Source organism: Solanum pennellii, chromosome 12, assembly GCF_001406875.1.
Source record: "Solanum pennellii chromosome 12, SPENNV200".
In the NCBI taxonomy this organism is placed as follows: domain Eukaryota; kingdom Viridiplantae; phylum Streptophyta; class Magnoliopsida; order Solanales; family Solanaceae; genus Solanum; species Solanum pennellii.
In genome coordinates, this window is record NC_028648.1 from 14,424,607 (window position 1) to 14,445,813 (window position 21,207).

The window sequence follows — 21,207 nt, forward strand, 5'->3', positions numbered from 1 at the left end:
TTAAGATAAAGGTCAAAAAAGTTAAGAGTCAAGTCTAAAAGTTAAGAAGCAAGTAAAAGTGAGCTCTTAAAGTTTCCACGAGTCCTTAACAAACATTTTAACTTTGTTTTAAGACTTAAGCTACAAGGTAAGCAAAGAGTGAAGAGTTGACTTAAATTCTCAGAAGTTACAAGGGAACTAAAAATATTCCCTAAGAGTTAAGTTTTAAGTTAACAAAATATTAAAAAGTTGAGTTCACTTTTAAAAAGTATAAAGGAACTAAGTATTCTCTACAGTTACAGATGTTTTCACATTTTGAGCAAGAAAAGAAAGCTAGACTTCCAACAGTGCCTTTGTCTAGTTTTAGTAAAAAGGAAACTATGATTTCCATGAGAGATTTAAAGCTAAGTTTGAGCAATTACCTCGAACCAGAGAAGAATTTGTTTCTAAACATATGAGCTAAGTCTTTTGGGAGTAGTATTGAGCATTGATAGGAGGAGGCGAGTTCATACTAACTGAAGCCCCATAAACCATGTAGCCAACATGGACATAAGAAGGGTCATACTTCTAGATGATTTGTTAGTGATTTTTTGCATAGCTAGTGGATCCACTTAGTAGTTCAGGTTTTATACTCACGGTAAGGTATAGGAAGCTCCTCTTTCTATGTGAGGTAAGATTTTCTATCATCGCTTAGGCTCATAGTAATGGTTGTCGATTAGAAAATCTCCCACATTTCGTTCATATATTTGTAAAGTTGAGTTTGTTATTGCATTGTTTTTAATGAACTAAGTTGTTTTACAATTTTACAAAGATTTATATATACTGCATATGTTTTTAAATCTTTATATTAGGTTCTGTAATGCATGAGTTGAGCAGAGCCAAGGTAAGTTTCTTCTTACTCTTTTCAAGCTGAAGGTTCTTGTTAGCATTCCAACTCGCATACTCGTACATTTAATGTACTAATGCTAGTTGGTCTGCATCGTCTTATGATGCAGATGCAGGTAATAAGGATCAGCATTCAGCGCCTCATTGATCCAGTTTGAGCATTCAGAGTCACTGGTGACCCTCCTTGCATCCGGAGGACTCCGTCATTGTTTCTTGTATTTAATTATAGAATTTTGTGAGGTTTGGCCAACATTCATCTTAGTATTTTAGAGTCTTGATAGAATGATAGTGTTAGTTTTTTTGGTCTTTCCACTTCAATTGTAAACTATAAGACTTGAGTTGCTGATGAGGCTAAGTTTTAACTTTTGAATTTAATTCTTAAGTTATATCTTGTATTTATGTTATTTGTTGAGTTTAGTATGCCAAGCCAAGGTTCACTCAAGGCCAACAAAGGACATTGGGTGTCGACCACGTCCAGGGTGTAGGTTGGGTACGTGAAAATAATGAGTCGTGGTCCCGTTAACTTCCAATCTAGGTGTAAATGGAGGGTCCTATCATCCAATTTGGGTTGTTGAAAATCCCCTTAGACCCCTTCCAAGCCTTTTTCAAATCTTAGGTGTTACAACTATCTTCAATTGAGTAATAAGAATTGTCACGACCCGGGGTTACCCCCTAGAAGTAATATGGCTTACTTAACCCTGAAGGGGTCTCGTAAAAGCCCTTAGCATATTCATCATCACATAAGACAGAATAATGTGAAAAAATTAAATGTTTTATAATCAAAGTCAATTTCTTTTCATAAACAGATAGAAGAATATAGACTTGTGTTATTCACCATATAATACCATAGAGAGTACAAATAGGGTTGTAAGACCTTTAAACCAATAAAGTACCGAAATAGAAAGTACAATAGAAACTAGAAAGGTAACATCTTTTCCTCGGGCTTGAGGACTCACCAAGTGTAGGGAATATTCAACCCAAGATTCTCTTGATTGAATTAATGTTTCTCAATGACCGAAACCTACAGCCATAGTAAATGTTGAACAAATGGGTTTGCACATAAAGTGCTAAGTATGGGAGCATGCATAAAATCGTTGAGATATGATTTTTAAAAAATGGTAATTTAGTCGAAATCATGTTTTTCATGTTTAAAAGACATCATGCACATTTAGATAATATATAGTCGACCCATATCATAAGAATAGATACTTTCATATTCATAAGTTATATCATTCATGATAATAATTCACATCATGCATACATGGATTCATATATATTCATGTCATAAAAAGACCACATCACAACCCCTTTATAAATCCACTAGTGCAATGTGCAAATGAGATCTCATACCTCCACTCGCACTAAACGAAGCTCATTAAGAAGTCATAGATATAGTTGATATTCATGTTCATGTTCATATTTATAGTTCACAGTCATGGTTAACATTCACAGTACATATTCATTTAAAGCATGCATTAACTCATACCCATCATATAATCATACCACACATACCACAATAACCCTCAAATATTACTTGTGCAATACATAAGTGAAGTAACATACCCTCACTCACACTAAGTTACACCAATCAAGTAATCATAGCACATAACTCATACTCTTGTTCTTGTCTTGTCATGGAACGTGTTCTTGGCTTAGATAGATATAGCCTTAACTGACATAGACCATGGTGAGCTCCATGGAATTTGGTGTTATGAACCCACACCAAAATGAGGTGTCCTCTTTTCCTAAGGTTGAAGAAATATGTTTAACAAATAGATGGATTCACTAGATAAGTCCTATGCGGATGCATAGTGTCACACCCCGAGAATATAACCTAGAAGATAGGACAACTCTCGAATGACTCGCCGTACTTGAACTCTCAGAGGTCTTGTACAAGCCCTTTGATATCATTCATTGCATACATGTATGGAAAGAAGTGTGAATTAAAACATTTCACACAAAACAATACTTCAAATATCTTTCGTAGAAAACATAAAGAATATAGATAAGTCTCAACATACGCCAATCTTAGACTCATGAATACTTGGGTTATGTCCCATATATACAATCGAAATATAGAAACTTAGTCTATAACAATACTTTTAATCAAAAGAAGTTTAAATATTGTAATGTCCTTGAATCAATTAAGGACATACCCCAACTTTGCTTGGAAGAGTCCTAGTTTCCAAGATTTACTTCAAGATGCCTCTCACCTTTCACCTACAACTTTAGATATTGAAAAAAATGTATCGAATTAGTACAGTGCATGTAATAAGTATGGAATAATGCATAAAATCATGAGAAGCATATATTTATATCAAAATATGCTCTTTACATTAAACCTTCATGTCACAAATATAGGAAATCATATTAACACAAACATCACATACAAATCACCTACCACAAGATAGCATTATATAATAACATATAATATGACATTCTCCTCCCAAAGGTTATCATAAGACTTACTTAAGTAATTCAAGAAGAGACCGTCCATACACCCTCTTCAAACTTACCTAAATAATCCTTAAGACTATCTAAGTTTAGATTATGTCAATTTAATCATTTAGACCCACAACCTAAAACTATAAGACTCAACTAAGTAAGACATGAATCAAACACCCAAAAATCCTCTCCAAGCCCACCTAACAAATCCTCAAAGCTACTCTAGATACTTCTCTTTTTATTAACACACCTTTACTTAAGTCATTACGTTCATTAAGTCATTTAGAAGACATTCAACATCTAAAGACATTCATATAATGGTCATGGAGAAGACCTAGGGACTCACACACCAACATCTTCAAAGCCTAATCATGCAATGTCTAGATAGCGTCCCATACCACTACATAAACTTCGTAGGAATTTTTCAACACTAGTACGTATTCCTTATGATTATAATAGGCAATAACTAACATAAACCATGGTAGCTAAGCATGGAATCCAGAGTCAACCATACTCCGATAAAGGGTGTTCTACTTGCCAACGGTAGAACTAGGAAACAGCCCATGTAGACATATGGCTAAGGATTATGAAGGGTTTCTTTGTTCTCTGTCCTTATCCTCAACTCAAGCCACTCCCAAAACATACTCACTCAGTGCTACCCTTTGTTCTCATAGAGTAATTCAATAAAGGAGTATATGAAGATGTTCCTTATCTAGTTCACAACCAAATCATAACACACCTTACCAAAGAGGTCGTCTAGGGTTTTCCTTACAATGATTAAAAGGATAGCTCAATGACTTTCCTAAGGATGATTTCATGCCGTTCCAGACAATCAACCGTAAGTCCACCATTCATACAAGAAGGATACCATTAACACTTTAAACTTCAAGGATATCATAATCTTCTTTCTAAAACGCTCCACATAAATGACCTTTTTAACTATGTTCAAGGTCACATGTCAATCACATATACATGACTTAGGAGCTTTAGCATATTAAGTCAAGATTCCATATTCACATTTTACATGTATCAGGTAAGGGACACAAGTCTACCAAACCAAGACACATATACTTTCCATTATCACATATAACATGTGATTAAAGAAGCACATAGGGATAACTAGTATACTTGGAAGTCATACTACACAATCCTAGAGAATCATCAATATATCTCATCCTAATGATCATAAATTCAACTAGAAAGATTCACTCTTGAACATCAAGTATACACACAAGACATCACTATAGCCTATCATGAGCACCTATCTTCAATTAAGAGGACTCATGCTTTGACTTCACATATACACATTAGACATCAACACATTCATAATACTCACATAATCAAGTTATAACATGATAATACCATAATACATAAACTAATGATGATGAGGCCACCTTGTTTTACAAATCATAAAGTAATGCCGATGACCACATAATTCAAAAGAATAACACATAAGCACCACCACCATAAGTGGACCATGAAAATAATAATCATAATTCAAGGCCTATACTACAAAATTTAGAGAGATTTAGGACATCACATCACTAATCCAATCTCACAGCTTCAATCCATAGCCAAATCAACCAACATAATACTCAAAGGCTCTTACCCATAGCCTTGATCACCAATTCAATCCAATAATCATAATATACAATGAATTCAATGTAATTCAATATGAATTCATCAATTTATGATAGCCTACACATGATTCTAATATGAATATTTCTTAAATTCAATAACCCAAATTAAACTACACAAGAATTCAATAGTATAGAGACATTACCCGAAATATAGTCAAAACTAGTAGTTCATGATTTGCATGGGTTCATGAAGATTTTAGGTTAAAATCATAACACTAACATCAATTAAATCATAATACAATGATTCAAAACATATTATGCAAGAACTGATGGCTAGATCACAAGTTAGAAGTTCATCTTTTGAGAAAGCTTTAGAAAATCACTTTGAAGATTGATTCATTAATGAAAAGAGATTAAAGGATGAAGATCATACCTTGATTTGATGTGAAATAAGGAAAATTGAGAAGATTTGATGGAGCAACTAATCTCAAAGCTCCATTCTTCCTTCTAGCCTCAATGGTGCTCTAGAGAGTTCTTTAGGAGTATTGAGGTTTTGATTTTGAATTATGACTTTAATAGGGGTTCTAGGCTTATAAATTTACTTAAAACACCTAAAATAACATTAAGAAACCGTCCAAATAATTTTAGGAAGGCTAGGTGCAAAGCCTAAAATGTCCTTGAGCTGGCCGAGACACCTGGAGAAAATCTGCAGGTGCCAATCGACGGACCAGTCAACTAGGCATCAACCCATCAACGAGTCGTGCTTGCAATCATAGATTGGGTCAGAGACTGCAAAATGGGAGCTTATGATCCCTAGCCTATGTCTGTACCAACTCCCTCCACCTACGGGGCGTCAGCCAGCCTACTGGGAGTCGATTGCCCGCCGTAGGTGGGATTGTTTTGGACAGTCTTGGCCTACAAATTGGGTCCTCCTCATGGACCCCCTTGGTTGGTCCTTGGGGAGTTTTGCCCGTAAGTTTCCAACCCAATTATGTTCATACACATGTTAGGAACCCCTCATATCAATTTCATCTAAAACGAACATATAAAAATTTACAAAACACAATAAGACAAACAATATGTTTCAAGGCAAACCTTTCTAACATTATGGACATTCTTTGACGTTTGACCTCCAAACTTGACCAAACATCAGTCACTGTCTATAAACATCATTATAACCCATTTTAGGACTTCAGAACCTCATGATACAAGTGTGAGACTCTAGTTTCATCTAAGTCATTTTAGAGGTGTTACATAATTAAAGGATTGTAACACCCCGTAGCGAAACTGACCAAAAATTAGTTTTTCAGAAAAATCTACAAGTACTACAAACGGTGGCATCAACGAACCGTGGCCTGAACCACGGTCCATCCTGCACAATCATCGATGGGATCAGAAAATCCTAAAAATTTCAGCCCAGAGAATTGGGTTATGTCTTGGATGACGAACGGACTTACGGTCCGTAGGTCAAACGATGGTCCATAGTATGTGACCGTCGATCAAGACTCCCTTCACCTACTCTCTGACAAGAGCTAGGGATGACCAGCATGGTACGTAGGTGGACCTACGGTCCGTAAGTGGAAAATTTACAGACAGTTAAGGTGAAATGCAATTGGGTTAACTTCAAATGATCATAACTCTTAGTACAAAATTAATTATGTGTAACATGACTTACTCACATATAGATAACTGAATTATCTTTCCATATTAACTGACAATGCTAAACTCAGATCTCCAAGTAAAAATTTATGCCCATTTTAGTAAAGGCTCGTCGAACACTCCCTGATGACGGACACAACGATGGGTGATATACCGTGGTTTCACGATATTATTAATACTTTTTCCTTAAGTTTAGTGTGTCCAAAAGCCTTTTTGTGCTAATTTTTATATAAGTTTCTCCTTATTTGCAGGAAATCTGTTCAAAGATGTATGCGGAGGTTTTTGAGCGAAGAAATGCAGAAGAGACCACCTACGGAGCTTGTGACGGTCCGTCATGCTTGTGACGGCCCGTAGGTGGCAGCGTAGTGCAGCTACTGAAGGAAGATGGGGAAGTCTGACCAAGTGTGGGGTAACGGAGTCCATGACGGACCGTCGTGTCTATGACGGTCCATCCTGCAGGTTCGTCATGAAGTTCAGAGAAGTAGTCCCAGTACCCATATTCCAAGAGTTTAAGTGTTTTGAAACGTAGACCCTCGACGGACCGTTGTGCCTATGACGGTCCGTCATACTTGTCGTCGAGGGTAATAAAGAGAGCAGCAGAAGAAATTGCACAAGTATGGGACGACGGAGTCCATGACGGTCTGTCGTGACCACGATGATCCGTCGTTAGGTCCGTCGACCCAGCCGCGTTTTGACAGATTTCCAGCAAATAGAATCCTTGTTTAATTAGGTTTTTATTTTCTATATATAGTTCGAAAGACCTCGTTTTTGAGGTTAGACTCCGTATTGTTAGACACCGTATTAGTAGACTCTGTATTGTTAGACTTTTGATTATCATTAAAATTTTTGTGAGATTCGTGATTACTTTGAGATTCTTGCAAGTGATTATTGGTGATTTTTGGTGATTAATCAAGCAAACTTTCGGAAATTACTCTTTCTCATTGATGTAAGTACATGAATTCTTATATAATTTATTTGAATATTGTGATTATGACTATGGGTAACTAAACTCCATAACTAGGGTTGTGGGAACCATAGGCAAATAATGAGGTAAAACCTAACTAAAATAACAATTCTAGAATAGTATCTTGCATGTATTAATATTTCTTTCGCTTAGAAGTCTTTTTAACGGATGGCCAACGTTAGAACTCGCCTTAATGCTACTTGCCGGACCAAGGAGGTAGATAATAGGAAAAGAATTATCAACATAGATTTAGTGTATACTATCTAATAGGCTAGTATTGATTGGTACGAGGTAATAACTTAGTCAAATATCGAATACGATGCTTAATATGAGGTAAAGATAAGGGTTAGGATAGCAACACACGTAGCCGGACCAAGGTGCGGAGTGAGATTTTCTAGATGCCGGACCAAGGATTTAGAAATACATAACTTATCACTTTGCATGCAAGATACTAGGAAAGAATTGTTATAGTTAGAATTATCAAGTTATGAACATGTGGGGAACACGTAAACCCTAGTTACTTCGATTAATTGATTAAACTCCAACATTCAAAGCTGTTAAGTGTCTCTTTCAATTTAGTTAGTTATTTTAATTCATTTAGAAATAGAAACCCCCCTTTTATTGTTTTTACTTTCCAAGGAAGTAATTGACTGAACAATAGTAATAATAGATTGAAGTTAAGTCTAAACTATTTTCCTCGTGGGAACGATCCCAACCTCACTAGTTGGGTTATTTACTTGACACAACCGCTTTACTTCTTATTTGAGAAGTAAGTTTGAGCGTATCAATGGGGCATCGGGAAGATGATGGACCGTCAGTCCTTGCCATCGTTTGGTCCAACAACAACCTTCCCAGGGGTCTTTTGGTCCTTTCCCACTCCGTTTAAACACTAAGTTACGTTGTTTTGACCCTAAATCATCATAGTTTGGTCAGTTTAAGCCTAAAACATAATTAAAACATACCTAAGTCAAATAATTAAATCAAAACTTAGAAAATTAGAAGCAAGAGGGGAGACAAAGGTCAGGAACCCTAGTTAAAGAAAGCCACAATCTCCAGCAGTTACAGCCCCGAAACCTATATATCTTTCCGTGGATTTCATCTCAAGGTATGTGGGATTTCACTAGTAGGTTCCTTTCACCCATTGGGTCCCTAGTTTTCAGTCACATTCTTGATTCTATTGTCATAATTAAACCTAGGGTTTCTAGAACTTCAAGAGAACTTCATTAATTTATTATTTTTATGTTCCAATCAGATTATCATGTAATTATTCAGTTTATTGCATGAATTTTAGAACCCCAGCTCTGTATTTCTTTAGTTCGTCAATTACACAAGCTAGGTAAGATATTTCAGACACTTCAGATATACATGCCTCAATTATAAATGCATAATTACCAGATTAATTGTTGCATTCTCAGTTTGCATGTTCATTTTCGAGCAATCCAGTATTTACAGAAACTCAGACATAATCATTTAATATACAGAATTCATTATGAGTAGTATAATACCGAGTTGGACTAGGGTTTATTATACCCAATTAGTCCCAGAACTACTAGCCAAGTACGTTGTAAGTCCCCTCTGTGGGTAATCAGTTTAGTGAATACGCCAGCATACCTTTATACCTTTGGCAGGATATATTGGGTCCTCTCGATGGGGCGTATACATCGGACTCCATATTTAGATCATGTGGTTTTATTATCGGTTATTAGTAGCTCCCACAGATCAGTCATACTCTCTGCATTTACCATTTATCAGTATATTCAGTATTCAGTTTCAGCATAATATAAATTGGTCATTGCATTACGTTAGCTTAGAATTCAATTTATCATGTCAGATTATTATACTTGTTGTTATGCTTGTTCAATTATGTTTTATTTCAGTTTTAATCTATCCTACATTCTCAGTAACTTTCATGTACTGACGCATACGTGCGCTACATCTTCTCATGATGTAGGTTCAGGTTCTCAGCATCCAGATCACGCATAGATCGATTTCTCGATCTCTAGTTCAGCAGATTCAGTGGTGAGTACTCATTTTCCGAGGACAAGATTCATAAGTTTCTTTTCAATATTTAGTCTTTTAGTTTCAGTTTTTGCTAGATTTAGCTGGGGCTTGTCCCAGTATTTCTAGTCCAGTTTAAAGGCTTATTTCAGACATAGTTAGATTTAGCTTAGTACTGAGTTAACATTTCCTTTTTATTAAACTCTTTGTTTTTAAATATCTCAGTTATAGATTATGGGTATTCCCCATCTTTTAAGGTTAAATTGTGATTTAGCTTTCGCATCAGTTTATTATCTTAAGTATGCAAATAATTATGCCAGCAGGGTTAGCTTGGGATCACTTGTTGTTCAAAGTTCCATGTCCGCGTCTCGGGGGTATCTCGGGGCGTAACAGGGATAGGGAGATTTCTTCTAAAAACCTATACTAACTAAGGTATAACATTTCTTCTCTTGTTCCTACCCACTCGGTTCTATGAGTAGGAGCGGCTAAGTCCCTACGCTGGCCTTGGGTAGACATCATTGAAATATTTATTGTTGTCGGTGTGATAAGTTCAGAGTTTGATAGTTGTTTTTATTCTTCCACTTATGCTAGTTTTATTCCTAAAAGTGGTGTAACCATATAATTCCTGATGTAGACGTCGGGAAGCCCATACTTTTCCGTTGGATTAGCTTAGTCTGTGTGTGTAGTAGAGACGGACCCGGAGGGTGTTCCCGTCTCCAAGCCTAGAGGAATAGGATCAAAGAAGATTAGTGAAAAAGGTAACAACAATTACTACACAGAATTTATTATTCCGATAGTAATCTTTAAAGTAGAAATTTAAGCCCAAGGATAGTGTTCTTCTCCCCGATTGATCCTCAATCAACATAAAATGACATCACCACTAGAAACCGCGACTTTATTAAAAATTATGACATTAAAATTTCTCAGTCTACTATTGCTATTAATAAAAATACCGAGACTATTAAATTGCTAGCAGCTAACGATATTAATAGTTATAAGAAAACAAATATAAATTTCTTCATATATTACTTTTCCAAGTGGTAGTCGACCTATTATATGGATCAAGTTTAGATGTACCCATATGTCTTCTTCTCTTAAGAGACAATAGGTTATAAAATTTTGATGATGCTTTATTAGCAATAGCACAAAGCAACCTTGCTAATGACCAGGTATACTTTAATTGTTATCCTAATTATTCAATAAATATTAATAATTAAAACATAATTGATACATTAAATATTAAAACTAGAAATATGAATAGTAAGGAAACTACTGGGAAAATAGCCATAATATATCAAATGTATTATAAATTAATGAAAACTACCTCCGCTCCTAAGGATAAAATTGTAAGTAATGAAGGAGTTATCATACTCATGGAAGCATATTATAACAACACCTATGTCCCAAGAATAATAAATTGAGATGACGTTTTAATAAAAGATGATTGACATTTTGACTCCGTAAAAGAGCCAGAAATTGAAAAGGAAAAACTAAAATTTGACCAACTAAATCAACCTCAAGATGGAGAAATAAACAAAAATTTTAAAGGATAGATTTGTTAGAAACTATTCCCAAAAGGGAACATATGAATTCTAAACCCATAAACTCCACAAGTCCCACTACTAGAAAAATTCAAGAAATAAAGTATTATTTATGCATGATTAGATTAGATAAACCTTTTGAAATAGATGTTAAATATCTAAATAAATTTTAGACTAGTTCAGAGAATTCTATTAAAACCAATTGTATACACAAAGATACTCTCTATTAGAAAGATTAACCTTAAGAAATAAATGGTTTAGTGATATGAAAAGAGTAAAATGTAATGCAGAGTTTTTTAAGTGGTTTGAATGCACAGGAGTATTAGACGATCAAATAAAGTCGTTAAATGCTTGTTAATAAATGGTACACTACTAATAATAAGGTAGTTGAATCTAAAATTTCTCCTTTAGAAGAAATTAGTCTACCCGTAGATAGTAGAATTATAACTGCCTCACCATTTAAAATAGATATAGTCAATATTAAAGGAGATCCCAATAAATATATATAAAAAGAATTCTGCAACAAAATAATTATACAAATCAATTATGTTATATAATCTCTAAAAAAAATTTGAAGCCAATACTAACTGAGTTTTTAAGGATGAACCAAGTCCTTTTTAGAGTGAGAAAATTAAAAAACTAGAAACTCGTCCAATATTTGCACTACCAGTATTTTCTAACGAAAAATTCACTAGGTTTAAAGAAAAGTTTGAAATCACAGATGATCTTATAGAAACAAATAAAAAAAACTAAAATCTACATAAATTAATACCTTGTACAAAAATAATGATAAATATATCAATAAAGTAAGTTCTTATTATTCTACTAAAAAACTTATTATAAGAAACACTCTTTTCCGGATATGTAATACGAAGAAAAAGAGTATCTATCTCATACTTCGCACTAGAAAAGAGAAATAGAGGAATGCAATATGGACGGACTAGCGGAACATCAAATTTATGATAAATTACATGAAATGGGAATGATCATTACGAATATAAAATGAAAAATTTATCAAATAAACAATCTGCTAGTTTAATTACAGTTGGATTTATCGGCACATTAAAAATTGGTGGGATAATTATCTAATAGAGTATAATAGGCAAAGTATATTAAATGCTACAACTGTTAACCCAATTATTATGGATGAATCTTCAGGGAAAACCATAGAGAATCAAGTCCTTGAAGATGCCACTACCATCTTAATTTATAACATAACTAAATATTTTATTGGAGAATCTCAACCTTTCCAAGATAGAAGTCTAGAGATATTATCTAATATATCTTGCCCAAAGTTTAAAAATTTTAGATTATATAAAGATGGTTTTATAAACAAAGTTATGATTAGGAAAGGGTGCAATCACGATTATAGGAAAGAAAAATTTATTAGTGGTCTACCCAAGCTATTTGCTGAAAAGGTTTAGAATAAAACTAAAAGATCGGTTTGAAGGAAAAGTTCCTTACAATCAATTAACCTATGATGACCTCATAAGTGTTATAAATATTACTAGATTAGACTTATGTACAAATATATAACTTAAGAATAAACTAAAAAGGGATAGTAAAATATCACAAAATGAACAAGGAAACATTTGTCAAGACTTTGGTTATATTAAACTATCTCCCCCATTAAAAGAGGCTTCTAAAAATGGAACCATAAGAATAAACAATCAGCTGAACCCCGTCATACAAAAGGAGATTTAAAAAATCTAACTAGAACCCTGGTAAAAATAGATGTAAACAAAACAACACTAAAAGTTGTTGGGCCTGTGGAAAAATAGGACATGGAGCCAAAGACTGCCCACCACTAATAAAAAGAAATACAAAATTAATATGCTGAAAGAACAAGTTATAAATAAATTATATTTCATTCTAGAAGATAACAACTCCTCCTCTCATAAAAATCTTAGCAGCGACGATCAGCTAAATATAGCCTATAGTTCTGAAGATAGTAAGTCACCAGACGCTTGTGAATGTGGCAGTGCAACTTGCACCTGCAAAAATCATTCCATAAATGTCATCACTAGTAGTAATAAAGAAACATTCTTTGATATGATAGATCATATTGAAGATCCTAATTTTTGGAAAAAATACTTTATTGCCTTCAGAAATTTAGTCGTTGATAAACAATGTGATCGTAAAATTATTAAACCCTTAGATATGACAAGTGTTCTGAATAAATTTAAAAAACCAATTAAATCTGAAATGACCTTACAAAATATTCAGGTAGAATTATTACAAATATAAATGAAATAAAAAAAATTAAACAGAAACTCCACACCCTAGAAGTTGACACAATTACAAATAAATAACCACCTAATTAGGAACCGAAAAATTATAAACCCGAACTTGAAGAAACATAAAAAGAAGTAGAGTCTCTTGAAGAATCTATATCTATAAAAACATTAATACCATTACAATCGTTATACCTTAAAGCATTTATACCAGGGTGCTAGGTAAAAATCTTATATTCACCTACTTAAACTATATATCAAAGGTGAGAATAATTTCCTAAAAGATAAAAATACTTTAAAAGAAATCTATTTTCACGCCAAGAAAATCATACAACAAAAATTATTAAACCTTCTCCTCCTCCGCGATTTTGCTTAGCCTTCTTTATAGCATTAGGAGTTACTCAACTTCAAAATAATTTAAATAATGACTGCAACGCAACTCAATATATTTTCATAAAAAATATACATTTTGTACATGGAAAATATTACTCCCTCTGTCTAATTTTATGTGACACTTTTTCCAAGAGCCAAACATTTTGACGTTGACGGAACATCTGCTTATCCAATCCTCAAATTCTTTAAATAAATTTATATATTTGTAAACCATTTAAATAGTACTATAAGTCACAATAATTGATAATTAAAAATGTTAAAATGATCTATGAAAAACTGACAATCTGTATGGATCATTGTTCCTCATTGTTTCATAATGTACTGTATTGTACTGTTTGGTAGATACATTGTTTTGTTGGACTGTATTGTTTGCTGGTGTTTAATAACATTTGCATTGTTTGGTTTGACTGTATTGTACTATATTGTACTTTAAAAATTTACCAAAATGTTCTTAACTATTTTAAATACTAAATGTATCAGTAATTATTAATAAAATAACAAAAGTATCCATCAATCATGCATATCCTTTTATGTCATATGAAAATAACATAAAATTATATCATCAATCATTACTATCACGTTTGTATCTACATTGATTTAATTAAAACTATTTAAAATTAAAAAAATTATATTCAATTCTAAAAATCATCACATACCACATTAATTATGAAATGTTGAAAAATATTGCTTTGTGAAAATGAAATAATTAATCTATTTATTCGTCCACAAATTGTAAATCTAATTCATTAACGATAAATTTTAATTCGTTCACAAATTGTTAAATCAACTTTCCATATAACCTTACAACAATGTTGATGTATAATATGTATATCACTTGATTTTATAACTTAGATTATACTGATAATAATATCGATATTATATGCTATAAATCTTCATAACAAAACAAATCATTCAAATTCTCAATACCTTAAAATGCATAGTAAAATAATTGTCAAAACTAAAATATTCATATGTTTATAAAATCAAAAATACTTAAAATCCAATATATAAATCTAAGCTTAATCGCGTGCTAGCATCATAGTCAAGAAAGAGACTTGTGTTCTTCTTGTGGACATCCCATCAATGTGCGACACATATATGCATCTTGACAAATACATATATAAGCTTTTGAGTTCATATGAGATTCAAAATTCATATCTTTTATCATTTGCCACATCTCGCTTTCAGAAATAGGTGGCATAGTTTAAAGTCGATTAATGGTATGAGCCTGATTATCCATACCACCTCTCAACATATCAGCTATGCCTTCAAAATGATTATGTTTAGATTTTTAATTTCTTCGATGAGTTGGTACCTTTGAAGAGACATCTGATTTAGGTGCATCATTAATAAGTTGACTTGCTCATCCTGTTTCTCTCCTTCAGTTTCCAATGAAGCATCATTCATAGAAATCATTTCGTCAACCTCTTCAATTGTAAAAGAACTTGTATTTGATCTTTTCAAATTTATATTAGTAACTCCTTTTAACATATCTGGTCCTGTCTCAGCATGTTCCACTAGCTCTATCCTTTCCATATAGCATCATTAGTTTATCATAATTTCTGATAGAGTTGGTCCTCAAATCAGCAGCTTCGGGCTAAGCCTACATATGATAAGTACAGCACATTACTGAAGAAAATAAGATGAACATTAAAATATAAAAATAAGAGCAAAATTAACAAACATGAATATACCTGAATTAATTGATCCCATGCTTCGGGCTCAGCATTCCAGATATTTGTAATTGGATCCCAGGCAAATCCGCTCAGTCCCAATTGAAATGTATCATAATATTTGATAAATTGTTTTTTCATGTTTCTCATCCGATTGTGAATTCTCACCTTATTAAGAATTTTATTTGGAAATTTTGATCGTAACTCCCTTAATATGTTATCCAGTTCGTGTGTAGTGAAAGATCCACCTACCCTATTGCCAAGTTCTTGATCATGACAAAATGCATCAATTAGTGCATCGTCCATAGTTTGTGACCGAATACAAAGAGAATTATCTGAAACTTTGGTATCAGTTGAAGTAAACGACTTTAATTTTTTCGCCATCTTGATAACTACAAAATTAAAATAAATATTCATATGAATTAAATTTAAAAAAATCATCAACAATTTTGAAGAGTTTTAATATAAAGTCAAACGCACTACACATTATCTTTATAAGTAAAATAATAGTTCACAAAATCACTTCAAATAACTTCAAATAAATAAATGTGATACAAAAATTTATTTGTATGTTTCTCCTCGAAAATATGTCTTGATATATATTCCACATGGCAGCTGCTATGCCATCTCGAATTTACTATCCTCCTCTAAGTTCTTCATTGCTCTCTCTAGGATTTGGAACATCTTCATGTGCATCATTATTATTCATAAGTTCCGCATCAACTTGAGCAAGTAAATCATCATTTGTATTACTCCTCTTAAATAGTTCTGCAAAATACAACATGTAAATATGATATGATTTTGAGTTTCAATACCATATGATGACTCTGTTGAGCTAGAAATTATAGGAAATCTCTTTTTAGGAACTACAAATGCTCGTGCAATAGAGTTACGCAAAGAAGCGTGTCGCAAATTATATAATTCACGAGAATTTCGAGGTGGATTTCTTGAATACTCTTTCAAGTGATATTGCTCTTCCCTATAAGGCGTAATAAGTACACTCTTCAACATAAGTCCAGCATCAACAAGGTAGAATTTTCCTAAACATATTTAAATAATGATTTAATTATTGTTCATTACATGTAGCTAACACATATGTGAATTTTAAATCAAATGTGCATGGAGCTAGCATATTTTGTGTTGGATAATCTTTTCTCCCACGATATTTTGGTGCTTCACTTTGTGAAACTTTAACACGTATGTGTGTTCCATCAATTGCACCAATACAATCCTTATATATTAATCATCGATTAAAACACAAACAATTTTGGCATAAGCTAAATAATTAATTATGTTCACCTTAAAATATGGGTAGAATCTTTGGTTACTAACGATTTCAAAAGGAATTTGAGAGCCATCAGGTTGTTGAATAAATTTTTCATATAACTCAAAGATAGCTCGTAGGAAAACATAAAAATGACGACAGATTGACTCTCCAGATCGTCGAAAGATGAAAGACAACTCACGATTTGTCACATTATATGCTAGCAAGTAAAGTGTTTTTGTAACTTTCTCCTTAATTTTCGCTCGAAGTGTTGGTATAAGACCTACTTTTCTAATTAACATCTCACAGAGACCAGTAAAAACTGAAGGGTCATTCTGAAAATGCTACGACAAAGTTCAGTTGGAAATAGATAACTTAGTAATTCATTTATAACTTCCTCTGTCTCTCAAGCCTTATATCGTGTGTGATCATACGCTGATCTTTTTCGATTTGACATGCATAAGTCTGAAACAAAATGACTACTAAGAGTGCAGCATATGAAGCTAAAGAGCTTAGTTGTCCCAATATTTGACTGCTATCTCGATTATTATGATCAACCATCTATAATAAAATTAAGGAGAATGTATCAACCAATTAAATTATATATACAAAATTAATTTACATAAGAATTACACAAGATATATAAATTATGGATTAACCCATTAAAGTATTCATGGACCTTGCTTTTATTTGCCTTGTTAATCTCAATGTTAGCTTTTCATAGCAAATCTTCTACCTTTATCTCACATTAGTATTACTATTATTAGGGGTGTTCAGAGAGCGATTTGAATCGGTCATCGCTCAAAATCATAAACATAGAATCAAAAAGATTAATGTTCTCACGTTGGACATTTTCGCTTTCATAAGTAAATTATAAATAAAATTTGATGAGATATATAAGTGTCACGACCCAAAAATGGACGTGATGCAACTCGTCTTATCCCACCAAGACAAGTCAGCCTAAAACTCAACCATTACAATAAAGTGCGGAAATAAAATATAAGTAACTTAATAAAACGCCCATAACCTGGTAGTCACGTGTACAAGCCTCTAAAGTATTACAATTGATTCAAAAGAAAAAAAAATCAAGTCTCAAATGAACTTGTTTCTAGAATAGAACAAGATCATAATTATGGAGAAGAAAGTCTGCTGAGATGGAAACAGCTACCTCACAAATCTCCAAGAAGCCTCGGAAAAGAAGAGAATGACAAATACAACAAAAATCCAGGCTCATAACCTACAAAAATTTGTAGAAGCAAGTGGTGAGTACCAAACCACACGGTACTCAGCAAGTAAACCTCTAAACACAAGCTAAGGGGATGAAATACGAGTACTCCTACCACCCCCAACCGAACCTCCACAACTACAACCTGCAGTAAAATCAACCCAACCTAACAGCTCACAGTTTACATAGCACGTAGCTCAACAACAACACTTAGACATATTACATATCATCAACAACAACACTTTAACAAATTACATATCCTCAACAACAATACTTCAACAAATTATATATCCGCAATAACAAGCTCAATATTGATCAATCACAAGTTCCGCAGAAAGGCAATTAGAAGATCAGCAAAACACGATATTAAGTTCACTAATGATAAGTATGTGCAATGCAATGGAATGCAGTGTCAAGTATAATGATGCATGTCTGACCTAGTGATACACACCCCATGTCTCTCTGTCCAGGACCCATGGGGGACATATCTGTCCATGCATCTGTCGCGGCGCACGACACGACCCTCGATAATAGTAACCATCGCGGTGCGCGATACGTCCCTCGAAATATAGTATCCATCGCGGCGCGTGATACATCCCTCGAAATGGTACATGCTCTTAAGTACTCATTCTTTCTCAATGCACATAACACTTGTCACAACCAATGCCTCAGAATAATGCAGATGACAAATTCACACAAATAATGAGGAGATAACCATTTTCATAACATCGCACAGTTCACAACCACACAAACATGAAGTCACATCGATAATGATTCAACAAGCCTTCAACTCTTTCTCAACACATCACACATAAACAACTAATCACATTGCCTTTTGTTATCCTTTTTTTTTTCATCATTATAATTAATCAATGTGGACAAGACAACCTATCACCAATCCCATTACTCCCAAACATATACCACAAGAAAATACACGCATTTCATACACTTAACAAGAGTTTAGAAATCCACTTGCCTCAATCAGTCAAGAATTCACTCCGAAACTCGAGCCTTCCCGGTTTTCTGAATTCCAAACTCAAAGCAGTCCATTCACATTAATAATCACAATAAAATTTTGAACTAACCACACTCATATTACCATAGGTATAGCTTAGACGCAAAACTTATCCGAATTGATAATCCAACTCCCAATTTTTATGCTAATTAACATTTCAATTAACATATTTTCTATGTTTCAAGCCTAGGGTTAAATTTCAATTTCTCTAGATAATACCATCCTAACAATTTTCATATAATAAAATAGACTTAATAATTAATAACTATCTTATTATATCAAAACATAGAATTATCATGTTATAGTAAGAATAATAACGAAAAAAGACAAACCCAAGTAGTGACAGAAAGCCAATGGATGGGAATTTTTCCTTACCACTCATCCACGCCATATGCTAATTGGCTAACGAAAGCATACATTACATTATACCACTAAAAACTTATATTATTTAAATAACTGACCTTTAACACTTATCCCCAATTCAATTCCCTTTTGCTTTCTGTTCAATGCCCAACAATACGAATGACAACTCTTTTGTCTTTTTTCTTAAACTTTCAAACAACAACACACAAACAAATTACACTAATTAGATCGAATAATCCTTACTTGATTTCTTCGAGGTTTTCCATTTTGTTTTTCATCAGCCGCAAGAATTCTTCTTCTCGTTCTTCTTTTATCTCTTATATTGTTTTTCTAAATTAATTAGGTATTGAAAGTGACAAATTCTATTATGTTATTTTTATTTATATGGGCCAAATAGTATAGGGTCTTAAAATAAATTATGGACTTAGCCAATAAGCCATCAATTAAAAATTATTAATTATTTAAAATTAACCATCAACTAAATAATTAAAATCAACAAATAGCTCAAATATTTCCGAAAATAATTTTTCTGGGTCATTACATTATCCACCACTAAAAACCATGTTCGTGTTGGGCTTTGTGGAGGCTTGTGAGCCGGCCCGACCCATTACTGAAACCCTAGGTTAACTATTTGGTTTTCCTATAAATATGATCCTTGTATTTGTAATTCAAAAATAGTAGCACAAGTGAAATAAAAATCCTCCTGTTACAGTCGTGGAGTAGGGAAACCGAACCACGTTAAATTCTTGTGTGTCCCGTTTGTGTTCCGTTTCTCTTTTCTCTAGATTATTTGTGTGTGTTGTGTGTTTAATTCCCAACAGTTCGTCCCCGAACATAAGGAAGAAGAAGAATGAATAACCACATTATCAAAAGTTCTAAGTCATGGCCTACTAATAGTTGTTCATCTCTCAAAGTGATTTCCACCTTAAGACAATTCAATCAAGATCAACTACTAAGAACTGAATTTTTCGATTCAAACTTTGGAATATCTACTAATTAGGAGTGATTATTAAGCCACATAGTAACCCATGAACTCAACCTAAAGTGAAACCGATTAGACCATATCGCATCCATCATGATGAGTCTTTTCTCGCATAACCAAGATAGCATTCTGAATCGAGACCGGCTACAATCAAAAGTGAACTTTAACCAACCATCACAGATCTTATCAAGATTTTCTTTTCACAACACAATCTTTCCACAAATTTAAGTTATAAAATTCTAATCTTTAGACATCTCGTACCTATCAAGGGAGAATCAAACATATATAATCCAAAGAAGTACAAGATCTAGTAACACTCAACAAGTGGTACACTCTAGGATGCAGAACCTTTAAGAACACAATCGAATAGTTATAACTATTCATTGAAGCTCTTCTATAAGTTCTTATAAGCGAGGTCGTACATGTATATACATAGTGGTATATGTATACTTTTCCAAACAACATCAAATATTCCATAACCGAACTCACCAAATCTACCTAAGCATTCTACACATCAAAAGGACATCACAACATTGGTATATCTGATCCACCACTAGGATTTCACCCACTGAACTAAAAGGACGTGTGACATAGGTAGTAAATAATACTATAAATTATGTCTAGAACGAAGTAGGTGGCACATAATAACGTACGGAAGCAAATTCGAATAACACAAGATACTCCTTCTATAATGCCCAGATCAAACATTTTAATTCATCTCTCTCCCTCTCCTTAATTTTTGGTCACCCACAATTAACCAGTGTAGTCCCCATTATAATTGTACAAATACTCAATTCATCAAACCTTACATATTTCTCATAGTACTCCACTAATAACAATATTCTTAATACTAACAGAACATCATCGTCCCAACAGCCATTTACTTTACTCTCAAATCGTCACTAGATCTAACGTCTTCTTAGTAGACACATTATCGCTTCCAGAATTATCAAACTATGACACTTTCTCTTTCTAAATAAGCATTTTATGACAAATATGAGTCAGAC